Here is a 13444-nt window from a genome sequence, read left to right as displayed (position 1 = left end):
GTTAGGAAAAAATTATGCTGACTCACATGTTCTAAAGAGACATTGGATTTATGATGCTACATTAAAGATGTCTTTGAGTAGTGGCATTACTGTATACATGATCTCTGAAACAATAAAATTTGGCAAAGTCAAGATCTTTGAGAGATATTTTTGAGGCAACATTAAGTTTTATCTTCTGGGCCCATGAAAGTTATGAATGTCTAGAATCTGATGTTTGATAAGAAATATCCCTACTATACATAATTAAAAAGGGATATCTAAAGAGACTGACAGATGAAATAAAATATTCAGAATAAATAGGACATCACTGAATAGCGAGGAGGGGGCTTGTCAACCATGGACAAGCACCTCTGTCTTCTTACCACTGCTCTTCCTGGATGCCTGTGACTGTAGTCAGCTAAGCCCCGATTTGCCTGACATAAATTCATGAAAGTTTTGTGACATAACAAAGAAGGTGTGGTGGGGACCAGAGTGAGAGCCCAGTCTAAGCACTCAGAAACAATGCTGTGCCCAGGTCAAGGCCGTGTCAGTATCCTAGGGCTTTGCTTATTTCAGGCCAAAGTTCAGGTGAGTCAGAGAAAGTTCTCGAGCCTCTGGCCATCACCGGACACTGCTTCTTTTGTTTAGTTGTTGAGGGAGACCCTGGCCCAGAAGACTCAGGATTGATTGCTCTTGAAAGCACAAGGAATCACAATGTGATTTCCTGACCCCAGAAGATGTGTGTGGTTGTAGGTTCTCTGTGTGGGGCAAGGTGAAGGAGGAAGTGAAGCATGCCATGCTGGATAGGTGGAGAGGGACCAAAATTCTTCTCTCTTCTTTGCTCCAATCTAACCCAGGCTTCTGTGATCTTTCCGACAACATGCCAAGTGTTCACCAAGGGGCTCATTTTTCTCCTGGTCACACAGGAGACCACATTCCATGCCTCCTCATTCTCCACCGGCTAGACGTGGTCCAAGGAGGACTCCAAGGACCAGAGGATGGTGGAATCGCTAGGAGAAAGGGGCCAGGGTCTCTGAGTCACCTTGTGCAAGGCTGCTGCTAACTGCCTGATCAGACTGTGATCAGACGAGTGGGACATAAACCTTTATTAGATTAAGCTGCTGAGATTTAGGATTGTTTGCCATAGTGGTTAGACTGTCTGACCAATACAAGGTGGTTACCAAATCTGACTTTCCAATGGCCAGGATGCCCTCCTTGTTCTGTGCCTCAACTTCCTCATCTTTAAAATGGGAAACTTATAGTACTTACATCATAAGGATGTGGCAAAGTACAGAACTGTGCCTCATTCTCAGTGAAATGTCACCACTGCCATGACTAGTACTACTACTATGGCAAGTACTATCAATACTATTACCTGAAGTAAGTGGTTGTTTATTTCAAGAAGGACTACCATTATGGAAGCACTCTAAATGTCCATTGACAGATGGATGGATAAAGAAGATGTGGTATGTATATAATGGAATATTACTCAGGCATAAAAAAGAATGAAATAATGCTATTTGCAGCAACATGGATGGACCTAGAGATTGTCATACTGAGTGAAGTAAGTCAGACAGAGAAAGACAAATGTCATATGATATCACTTATATGTGGAATCTAAAATAAGATACAGATGAACTTATTTATAAAACAGAAATAGACTCACAGACATAGAAAACAAACATATGGTTACCAAAGGGGAAAGCAGAGGGGAAGGATGAATTGAGAATTTGGGCTTAGCAGATACACTCTACTATATATAAGATAGACAAACAACAAGGACCTACTGTATAGCATAGGGAACTATATTCAATATCTTGTAATAACCTATAATGGAAAAGAATCTGAAAAAGAATATATATGTATATATTTATCTATCTACCTATCTATCTATCTGTCTAGCATCATCTATCTCTAACTGAATCACTTTGCTGTACACCTGAAACGTAAATCAACTATACTTCAAAAAAAAATAAAATTAAAGGAGAAAAGAAAGGCTACCATGGATCTCATGCTTCTTGAGAGGGGAAAATAGGTTTCTTGATGCAAACCCATGTGAAGTACTAACCAAACTAACAAAACAAACCTTAGATTAAGTCACTCAGGGATTATGCACATGGAACTGGTGCATTACCTCTTGTTATGGAACTGGATGCCACCTAATGATTCACAACGGGTTTCGAGGGGAGAGATCATTTTGGGTTATGAGAAAATTATTGAAGAGTTCATGGAGAAGCAATTAGTTATTTAATCTTTCTAGTTTATTTGGAAGTGGTGATCTCAACACACAATGAGCTTGGCCTTAGAAACTTAATTGCGGCCATAGAGGAAATTTGGCTTTTCAGTAGAGGTTTGCTTTGTGAAACTCAGGTGATGGGATTTTATTATTTATTTATTTACTGAACATCGTTATTGGAGTATAATTGCTTTACAATGGTGTGTTAATTTCTGCTTTATAACAAAGTGAATCATCTATACATATACGTATATCCCCATATCTCCTCCCTCTTGTGTCTCCCCCCCACCCTCCCCTATAGGGAGGGATGGGATTTTGAACAAAGACAGTGCGACATCATAGTGACATCCTAACCAATCGATTAGGATAATTAGAACTGTTTCAACTGGGTAGCAGGTGAAGACTGATGTCTGAGTGCTAGGAGAGGGTAGCTGAGAAGTCTAGTGTCGTCATTACGAATGTAGGCTATGGAGTCATACCACTAGGGTTCAAATTTGGCAATTTACCAGCTGTGTTACCCTGGGCAAGTTATGTGGTCTCTCTGGGCTTTTGTTTCTTCACTTGTAAATTGGAAATAAGTATAATACGTCTCCTATAGGATTATGAGGAATAAATGAGTTAATACATTTAAAAAGCTTAGAATAGGATGATACTAATTATAATTATTATTATTATCATTATAAAACATTGTTTAGTACCTTCATCTGGAACATAGCCATCTATTTCAAAGGTGTTAAAAGCTTTACAACCCTGAACTTCAATGAACCGCATTTGCCTGATTCAGTGGATATTTCAGCAGTGGAAGGAAAGTCTTCAGTGCCAAGATGATGCTGTGCACCATTTGCACCAAGATGCTCATTCTGATACTTTTTATTTGTAGACACTTTTGCACCAACCCTAATGCTTTTGAAGGCTATTAACTGATGAGGAGGACTGGAGAGAATAGAATGAGGCCTGGTGGGCAGAAGCACATTTAAGGTGTTGATGCGTCTCTGAAGATGGAAAGAAGCTGTCATCTTCCCATCTTGCAGAGAAGTATTTTCTAGGAAATTAATTTTTTAATTCTTCTTTGCTTTTGTCTCTCCATTCTCCAAATCTTCTTCAAAACATAATTTCAAACCATAAGATATACATATATTTATATATATACATTTAAAGTTTCTGTTTGGAAATAATTTCAAACTTCCAGGAAAACTGCGACAAGAATATTTTCAAAGAACAACAAATATTCTTTACCTAGATTCACCTGTTGTGGACATTTTACTCCATTTGCTTTCTCATTTGTACTCTCTTTCTATACGTATACATATACGCAGACACACAAAGTATTTTTTCTGAACATTTGTAAGTAAGTTACGTATATCGTGACTTGTCATCCTTAAATACTTCAGTGTATATTTCTTAAGAACAAGGATAGTTATTCTCTTCCATAACCACAGACCACTTATCAACTTCAGTAAATTTAACATCAATATCATACATTTATTTAATATGCCATCCATATTCCAATTTTATCCAAATAATATATCCTTTATAATGTTTTTTTTCCTTCAATACAGCAACTAGTCCAAGGTTGCATTTAGGTGTGTGCCCGTTTAGTTTCCACAAGGCATGTTTTAAATAAGACTGAACAGTTTTAAGCACTAAAAGGTTAGCCTTACTTTATTGCTCTTGAAAACAGAAGCAAACCACAGAAAGGAACCCTTGGCTGACCATCTTACTACCTCTGTTGGAGTTCTGGCCTTTTCAATGGTCAAAAGGCAGCAAGGTTCCACGAAGCCTGTTCTGAATCCACACAAATCTACGTGAGAAGGGCATTCTTCTTCCATCTTCCCATGTGAAGTGTAGCTATTAATTACACTAAGTGACAAAGCTTCTCCTTGTTGCTTGATGGACACAAGGATGAATCTTTGTTACTGACTGCAAATAACAGTCTGGTGGTGATCAAGAGTCAGGCCAGGAAAACGTGCTCCAAGCCACACGATGGGCATACGGCACCTTCTTCTGCATCAACCCAAGGGGCTGTGGGGAAACAGAGAGGGTATTATTTGGTCAAGTTCCTCCCATAAAAATACAACCTCCATCCTTTTTGCTTGTTCAGTTCTGGCACTGGAACAACCTGTCTCTTTACATTAGTTCAGTTCTGTAGAGAAATGGTCATTTAGAAGGAAATACTTGGAAAATCCAGGCATGAATCCATTTTTAAAGTCACCACTGAATGATTGCTTTCTTATTATGCTCCATGGGGCTGGAAAAATCATTCCTTTCTGTACATATTTTTCTTTTTTGCTTTGTATTTTTATTCTGCTGAAAACACACATATGTGCCAGAAATGAAAACATTTTCAAAGGGCAAGTTTCAAGGACTCCTAAAAATAGGACCTGTTGCCAAATATACATTTCCCGAATATGTAAATGACTGCGAAGGAGCGCAATGAAAAGCATATGCTATTCAAATTTTCTTTAGAAAAACAAGAGCTAGAAGACTTGACTTTTAGCCCTGAAACTCTTTAAACTAGTGGTTTCCATTTAAGCTTTATCCTGAGTCTTCAGACATCATTCTTTCCATATTTGACATTTTTAAATCAAAACTGAAGAAAAGCTACTAAGAAGAATTTTATTCTCCAAATGGGCAAATGTTATTTCATTACACCAGTCTGTGGCTTGACATGAAGTTTACAAGTAATTACCGGGGCTAAAAAAGGTAGAAAACACTCAGAACATCTGGGTCACCAGTGATTGCTTCCTAGACCCAAGGATGAATCAATGAGTTGGACAGTAAATGCAAATTTATTGAGGTAAGGAGCCTTTAATTTCTTGCCTTCTGTGGTCTGCAATCAGGAATAACCTCAAACTCTTTCTGGAAAAAAAAAAGGCAGAGCTTAAATACATTAATTAAAATCAAAGCTGTCAATGGTGAGCGGGATTTGCTTAGGGTTCTGTGCTTGCTATACTTAAAGCCGTGCCTTGTAATTTAGAAGAATTATTATTTGTTATAAAAAAATCTCACTGGTGAGTTACTATCTCAAATGCCTTGTTATTTTCTGAAAAAAATTTTTTATCAACAACGAATCAACATATAATTATTATATGTCGTCTTGTCAAAGATCCACAAACCTGAGTTGCCGTGTCCTTCCTGGGAAGGCTCTCATGGGGCTGGCATACCTCTGAGTTCTCTGGAGCTTTTCTCTCCTTCCTTCGGGGCTATGGAGATAGTACTGGTCCACAAAATACAACTGAAGGTCTAGACCTTTTACCCTTGGAATTATCTTGCTTTCTCAGCTCTGGTTAAAATTTGCCTTCCATATCTTAATATTTCCATGATAGAGCATGGAAAAAGAAACTTAGAAAAGGTTTCACCTTTGCTGTTAAAAAGTTATGACCTTTGCTCACATTTGCCAGAGAAAGTGGCTTATAGCACCATTTAACATGAATTATTAACTCCCAGATTAATAATTTATTAGAAACCTAACGGCCCTCGGTAGTGCCAGATCACACTATTGAAAGAAAAATGAAGAAAACAACATAGCTCTAATTATAACAGTTTGTTGGCCGTACTTGGAATAAGTAATGGCCTTTAGATTTTCTAAAGGATTTTTTAAAAAACCCCTCTAATACCACCTGGCTGCAAAGTGAGACAAATTAACTAATAATTCCTAAAATGACTGGCGTAGATGTGGATTTTTTTTTTAATCTCTTTAACAAATACGCATATATAGCTTCCTTTGTGTCAACTTCTATTTGAAGCACTTGCACATACTAATTCATTTAATCCTTCTAACAACATCTGCATTGGACCCTGTTACTATTATCCACATGTGCCTGGAGCTGTGCCCAGAGTCACAGTGAAGCCGAATCCCGCTTCTGTACCCTGACACCTAAATAAATCTCAGAGACAGAGTTTTGGGTGAAGTAGAAAAGAATAGCTTTATTGCTTCGTCAGGCAAAGGGGGCCGCAGCGGGCTTACGCCCTCAAAACTGTGTTTCCCGACCTGGAGGGAGTCGTGAGGAGTATTATAGTAATTGTGCAAAGAGGGCGTGATCAGCTCATTGATATTCTTCTCATTGGTTGGTGGTGAGGTAATTGGGAGTCAGCACCATCAACCGTCTGGTTCCAGCCGGTCTGGGGTCTACGTGCTTGTGGGCAGCATACCATTAACTTTTCCCACCTGATGGGGGTTTCAGTATCTGCAAAACGACTCAAAGATAATTGTGTGTATCCCATGATGGGGAACCAGGACTCAGCCCTAAGGCTGCACTATATTTTGTTTCTTTGAACTGTTCCTCCCTTGTCTCACATCCCCTCCCTTCCCTGATTAGCAACTGCTTGAACCTGCCGGTTGGAACTCAGGGAAGGTCATGGAGGCTGAATGAAGCCTATTTCCTGTAATCAAGAAATGGTGGACACAGAAAGGCTTTTGTGCCCAGGAGCCCCACAGGGTCCTGCTCGGTATCAACAGATACATGAAAACTGGGTGTATTCATTTGTATATAGGGCTACTGTGACAAAGAACCACAGCTGAGCGGCTGAAACAACAGAAGTGGATTGTCTCACAACTCTGGAGGCCAGAATTTCAAGATCAAGTCAGTTGGTTCCTTCTGAGGCTGTGAGGGAGAGTCTGATCCAGGCCTCTCTCTGAGTGCCTGGTGGTTTGCTGGCCATCTTTGGTGTTCCTGGGCTTGTAGAATCATCACCCAGATCTCTGCCTTCATCTTCACCAGGCGTTTTCCCTGTATGTATGTCTGTGTGTCCACATTTCTCCTTGATACTAGTCATATTGTGTTGAGGTCCACCCTAGCAACCTCATTTTAACTTGTTTACCTCTGTAAAGACCCGATCTCCAAATTAGGTGACATTCTGAGGTGCTGGGGGCTTAGGACTGCAACCTAGGAATTTTGGGAGGCAGGGAGTGGGCACAATTCAACTCATGACACTGGTAAAGCGGGGACCCAAACCCAGGCAATCTGGTATGGGTCTAAGCACTTAATACCATGCTAAACTGCCTCCCTTTTTTTTTTTTTTTCTTTTGGTCTGTTTGAATACAAAAGCTCATAAAGGCAAGTTCAATTTAGAGCATCTTATTGATTGCATTCAAAAATTGTCCTTCGCATGGTGGCTCTTGTGGGCAATGTCTTCTTGAGCTCAGGCTGGGATCTGGTTAATTTAGGGGATCAGACTTGTTTATAGCTCTAGTCCCTTTAAATTCTCTTCAAGCTCCAAGCCCACTGTGTTTTGAAATCTAAGAAGCTCTTTCTCCTCATTCTGTTTGACTCTGGAGTACATGTTTTCTTAAATCCACATTTTAAAGGCATTTTAAGAGGGAGAAGCCTAATTACTTCCTTTTTTCCTTCCAAATTCCTGTTCTTGGAGCCATGATTAGATAATAGAGCACCTCTCTACCTTGCAAATCTATGTGACCTCATCATATCCTGAAATAGAGAGAAACCAAAAGGCCCACAACTTCTGATTCTTTGGCCTTTCGACTTGACAAGGAAGCAAAGCTTGAAATCCCCTGCTCCTTAACGGAGGAGAGAAAAGAAAAAAGGGGGAGAAAAAAGAGAACCAGGAAATGTTAAAGAGCAGAGAAAATAATTTTGCAAATAGAAATAAAAATAGGTTTGGGATTTAGGAAATTGTGCTTTGTTTCATCAAATGCCCCTTTTCAAAGGAGAAAAGGGAGAGGTCGTACATGGCTATTCTCTGATGAAACCCTTCTTATCACTTCATTTCCCTCACCACCTAGCTCACTCTGACAGCCATCTGTGAGATTCATGGTCAAGATCAGATTCCCAAGAACATATGGTACATTTGGCTCCCTACCTCAACATTTTTAGGATTTTCTCCTTTCTTTTTGTTTCTTGGGAGTGCAGACTTACTAGCATTTTAGTGCAGTTTCTGTGTCAGACCACTTGTTTTTCTTCTCTTTTGAAACAAAGGCTGTGATAAAATCATGCAGGAGGGTGCCAGGTAGATGACAGGAATTCATTCCTGTTTTGCTTGAATAAATTGTCCACCTCTGTTAGCGTGTTTACAAATTTGCTCTGTTCTGAAGGAGTCATTTCTAAATTGACTCTAAAGAGGACAAGAGGCACAGAGAAGTCATTTCAGAGGGTGGAATGAGTTCAGAGAGAAGAGAAGCAAAGGTCAGGGCTTTGTGCTCCTGCTATGTTTTTAAAAGAGGGACATCAGACTTGTTTAGGAATTTCTGATTCAGGCATTGAAATGACTGGCCTAGAAGTTTGATTAGGCTCCTGCTTTCCTCACTCTTTCAGGAGATTTTCTTCTATGGGAGCCTCAACAAATGTCAGTTCATACAGAAACTAGCAGACTGGTAGAAAAGGGCCATCATCCTTTGCTTTTCCCTGTATCCATGTTCACTGTAATATGACTTTGCAACTCTCCCATCAAGGGGTAGGGTCAGAGTCAGTTTCCCTTACCTTTGAATCTGGGCTGCCCTGTGACTTGCTTTAACAAATAGAACATAGCAGAAGTGAGGTGTGACATTTCTAAGCTTAGCACAAGAGCTCATCCATGGCTGTTCTTTCTTTGATCCTTGTCCAGATTCCCTGTGAATAAGACCAGAGTAGTCTGTTGGAGGATGAATAACCACATGGAACCAAGGTAGGATGTTTCAGCAGAGACCATCCGAAACTAGCCAGTCCCTGGCTGTCTCGGCAGCTAAGCACACATGCATGATGAGCACAGGCAAAATCAGAGGAGCCATCCAACTGAGCCCAGCCTAAATTGTTAACCTAAGGAATCATGAGCTAAATAAATGGCTGTTGTTTTAAGTCGCTAAGTAAATTTAATCAAATTTTATGGTTTTTTGTTCACTTTTGTTGCCCATAACCCTTTGAGAGTCTCAATGAATATTTATGTATACAGAAAACCTAGCATTGTTGGTATCACTTCTTCTACTCATGGCAGAGCGATCATTGCTAGTGGAGACTATCATAAGTCTGTCCTTGATGTCACATTTGGGCTTCCTTCTTTGTAGTGAGAGAAACAAGATGCAATATTTTTGTCCTTTACTTTGGATGGGATGTCCCAGACCCCTAAAATTTTACTGATATAGCAAGCCCTGAATCTTCATAGGGTTTATCTCTCATCCCCTGGAGCACATGTGTCTTACTAAGGCCTCCAGTGTACTAGGTACTTCTTGTCCATCTGGCCAGGCTAGAATTATGCTTGTGATGTGATGTTCTGTGGGATGCCCAGATGTCCAGATCTCTTCAGACTGCATTACGACAGAGGGCAGAAGAGCTAACGTAGGCCTTGGGCAAAACGGTAAAGGCATATTTTTGTTCTTTCAATTTGAATGCAAACAGTTTCTGATTTTCTTTTCTGATAGAGTTAGAGAGGAACACCTTCACTTCATCAAATCCATGGCTACATAGCATGTACCTGAGACCTGTTAATCTCCCCAACAAAGACACCACGTCTGGTGTGACAGCAGCACCTGGGGCTCCTGCTTACTTGAGTTTGAGTAGTCTGCTGTCATCCTCCAGGATCTATCTGGTTCCTTCAGGGGCCAGACTGATGAATTAAGAGGAGACAGGAAGGGGACCACTACCCCTGTATCCTTTAGATCATTGAGGGTGAAAATAATTTCTACTCTCCTCCCCTGGTATGTGATATATATTTTTTGATTTAATATTATATTTGGGCAGGGTGGGAGGTGGCAGTTTCAGAAGTTTCCACTTGGCTTTCCCCACTATGATCATTCTTATCCCATAGGTCAAGAACTCAATGTAAGTTGGTTGCTCTGACTACCAATATGTCTATCCCAATTGTACTTTTGAAGATGAGGTAAATCATTGCCAGGTGGGTCTGTAGAACTGGTGGATACCCTCTCAGTTGCATGTTGGTCAGATGCCATTATTCCTGGGCCCCATATGCTCGCATTTTCAGAAGAGCCATGATAATGCTTCAGTTCTCCAGCTATCAGTGTAAGCTGAGACCTTGTGTGCAATATTCCTAGACATATTTGAGTGTTTCTCTTGCCCAGTGTACAGTTACCTGAGTAAATGGCTGAGGTCCCTTTGGGTCAAGACTGGGGGCATCATTACCATGTTCATTTGCCATATGTTACAGGGTCTGTCCTGGGGGCTCCATCTCCTCTTTAATCAATGAGTTATTGTCTGAAAACTGGCTCAGGTCTGGAAACTATGAAAAAGACCATGACCCTTAATGGGGGCAACTCCCTTTAGTCTCCTTGTCATGCATCCTTGGTTCTTTTACAGGCACAAGGTGAGCAGCGCCCTTGCCAGCTGCTCATCTCTTTTGCCCTAGGGATGCCTTGCTAGTCATTACAATACCTGCATCCACCTGGCTTTTGATGGTTAAACATGGTTATGCTCTGCTTCCTATTCTCTCCTGTTTAGGGTCTTATCATCCCCATGGGTCTGGTGAAACTATTTCTCTAGCAGCCTCTCCTGTCATCAACCCTGGCCTAAAGAAGAGGAACTCCTCTGAACTTCCCAAGTGCTGCTAGTGACCCATCACCAGCCCATCCTGTTGTTTTGTAAGTGGCCTATCATCTAGGCTTTCCCATTGAACATGGGTTTTCTGGTGGGTTTCCTGGTCTTCCATGATCTGTCCTCTCCAGCCTGCTCACCCAGAGGAGCCGTTTGATCCCACGAATTCTGGCATTTGAACTCAGTAAGTTGGTCATTACTTTTTCCATGCTTTGAGGTGCCATCCTAGTAGCTAATTTGCACAGTCTCCTGGGGGCCTTGCTAAAGAAGGTTAAACTCTAAGCAAGGCCAGTCTGCTCTGCCAAGGTCAGGGTCCTGGTCGAGAAGGAGTGAGACCTTCACATCTGGATGCAGGACAGAGACTAGGAAGAGGAAAAGGAAGCATCCAGGGTGCAGTTTAAGGGGGTATGCACTCTTAGGTCCATGAAAGTGCAGGGAGTGAGTGGCTTCTGAAATTTTGCACCTTTTTGATCTCTCGAAAGTCTTGAATCTCCAGATTCCCCTGCACCCCCTTAGTCTACAGAAGTAGCCTATCCCTCCTATGAAAAGCTAGCACTTCCCTTATGCTTGGAGGCAGTGCAGAGACCTCACCCCTGCAAGATAACCTGAGCCCCCTTCCTTCCTGATCCCTAGGTCTATAAATAGGTTTCATCCTGGCACACCCCAGCTGAGGATGTGCTAAACCAGATAACTGAGAAAAATAGCTGCAAGACTTAGGCAGCATGGACCAGCAAGACCCGTGGAATATACATGGGTCTGGTTCTGAGGGTTCTGGGTCATGGAGCTTGGAATATAAGGTTGGATAAGGGAGAGTTTAAAGATTTGGGAGTACTCTCCCAAGATCAAACTCCCTGGCAAGGATTCCAGGATACTGTGCAAACTTGCTAAGAAGGACACCTGGGCAGTGCATCACTGTTCTACTGCTTCCTGTGCCAGATCTCTCCCGACAATTGATTGGCAAATGGACTGGGATGAGGATCTATGGAACATGGAATCTGATTCCTAGAATTTGGAGAATGCAAAGTCTATAATTAAGACTTTCAATCTGATATTGTTAACCCATCCCTGGTGCTTGCTCTACTCACTAATATGAATGACTTGTTTACTGGCCCTACAAACAGATGATATCCTTACAGTGTTGTCTGTATTTACTTTCTCATTTCTTGACTCTTCCTTCACATATTATTGCACTGGGCTCTGACATCGCCCTTATTCAGGTCCTCTTTCTGTTCAAAAACCCAGTGGACACTTTTCAGTCCCTACTGAAATGAAAACCCTATTTTCGTAACAACTGTCATTGGAATTTCTCATAGGAAGGAATTTGTCTTTGCTTGGTATAGTTGGCAGAATTATACCCTCCCCCTGCCATAGATATCCACATCCAAATCCCAGAACCTGTGACTATGTCATATTACATGGCAAAAGGGAATGAGGATCACAGTTGGAATTAAGGTTACTAATCAGCTGATCATGAGCTGGGGAGATAATCCTGGATTATCTGAGTGGGCCCAATGTGATCACATGGGAAGAAGGAGGTCAGAGTCAAAGAGAGTGATTGGGAGATGCTGTACTGCTGTCTTTAAAAATGGAAGAAGAGGCCACAAGCCAAGGATTGCAGGCAGTCACTGGAGCTGGAGAAGGCAAGGAAACAGATTCTCTCCTAGAGCCTCCAGAATGAAGGCAGCCCTGTTGACAACATGACTTTAGCCTGGTGAGACCCATTTCAGACTTCTGGCTTCCAGAATTATAAGATAGTAAATTTGTGTTGTTTTAAGTCACTGAGTTTGTGGTAACCCGTTATAGCAGCCATAGGAAACCATGACTTTGAGACACAGTTTGGGGCAGAGGATGAGGAAGAATGGTGAATGTGTGCAGGCCAGAAGAAGAAGCCTTCATCTGGGGAGAAAGAGAGGAGCAAAGGCGAGGAGGATGGCACCAGCCAGATGAAAGGCTGGACCCACGACTAGTTCAGTCTTGGTCTTCATTGCCATCCTGATGATATCCATCTCTGGTGACCACTCTCTCTTTCTACTCACTCCTTTTCTCCTTGGCTTCCTGTCATGACACACCTGCAGGAGGAGACATCATATCAGAACTTGGCCAAGTTCATCACTCCCTGGTAAATCCAGGGGTCTTCTTATACCTTCCCTAGTCTAACTAGAACGACCCAGCTCTGTGTGCCCAAAGACCCCTCTGCCACTGCATTTGTATTGGATTTCCTCCTGTCTCTGACTTCCACACCCTGCTATGGGCTCCTTGAGATGGGTCTCCATCATTTAGGCTTCCAGCTTTTACCACAGTGCCTGCACATGGCAGATGCTGAGGAATTCTTTGTCAAATGAATAAACTGATGAAGGGATGGATGGATGGAATCTGAATTCAACCATAAAAAGGGCTGATAAAGGATTTGGGTCCAGGACTTAAGGTTGATAGGTGGGCAGTTGGCGTTCACAGGTGCCAAGATCAGGGCCCGTTATGAGGGAGCCTTTTCTGAAACCAGCATCTGTCCCCATAGGCTTGTCCCTATGGTTCAAGGTGTCAACTTGGAGCACAGCTTCCAACTGAGTGAGGGGACTTCTGCTGGCAACTCTAAACCTTCTGTGGTGCAGAGATGGGGCTGGGGTGGAAAACTGTGCTGTATATAGGAGAGGGACAAGAAATCCAGTGTGGTTGCTGGTCACCTTTTACCAAAAACCAATTTCTCTTTGGAATCTGAGGCAACTTATTTGAGCTATGTTAGAGGTTGAATTGA

At 41.8% G+C, this 13444-nt stretch overlaps 1 protein-coding gene across 3 annotated transcripts in view; it reads left to right on the top strand.

Moving 5' to 3' along the window:
- The window catches only part of SETD4 (SET domain containing 4), a 430129-nt gene that overhangs the window by 332177 nt on the left and 84508 nt on the right, over positions 1-13444 (top strand). Inside the window, exon 17 of one of the 3 annotated variants that reach the window (XR_009008194.1) lies at positions 8777-8888. The exons of 1 other annotated variant lie outside the window; for it this stretch is intronic. The gene's annotated coding sequence lies outside the window, so the exon portion shown is untranslated. Of the gene's footprint in view, positions 1-8776; positions 8889-13444 lie in introns of those variants that run through there. One more of the 3 variants, XR_009008195.1, reaches the window with a different exon arrangement.

Source organism: Balaenoptera acutorostrata, chromosome 4 (genome assembly GCF_949987535.1).
Source record: "Balaenoptera acutorostrata chromosome 4, mBalAcu1.1, whole genome shotgun sequence".
NCBI classification, from domain to species: domain Eukaryota; kingdom Metazoa; phylum Chordata; class Mammalia; order Artiodactyla; family Balaenopteridae; genus Balaenoptera; species Balaenoptera acutorostrata.
This window is presented reverse-complemented; position numbering and strand designations above follow the sequence as displayed.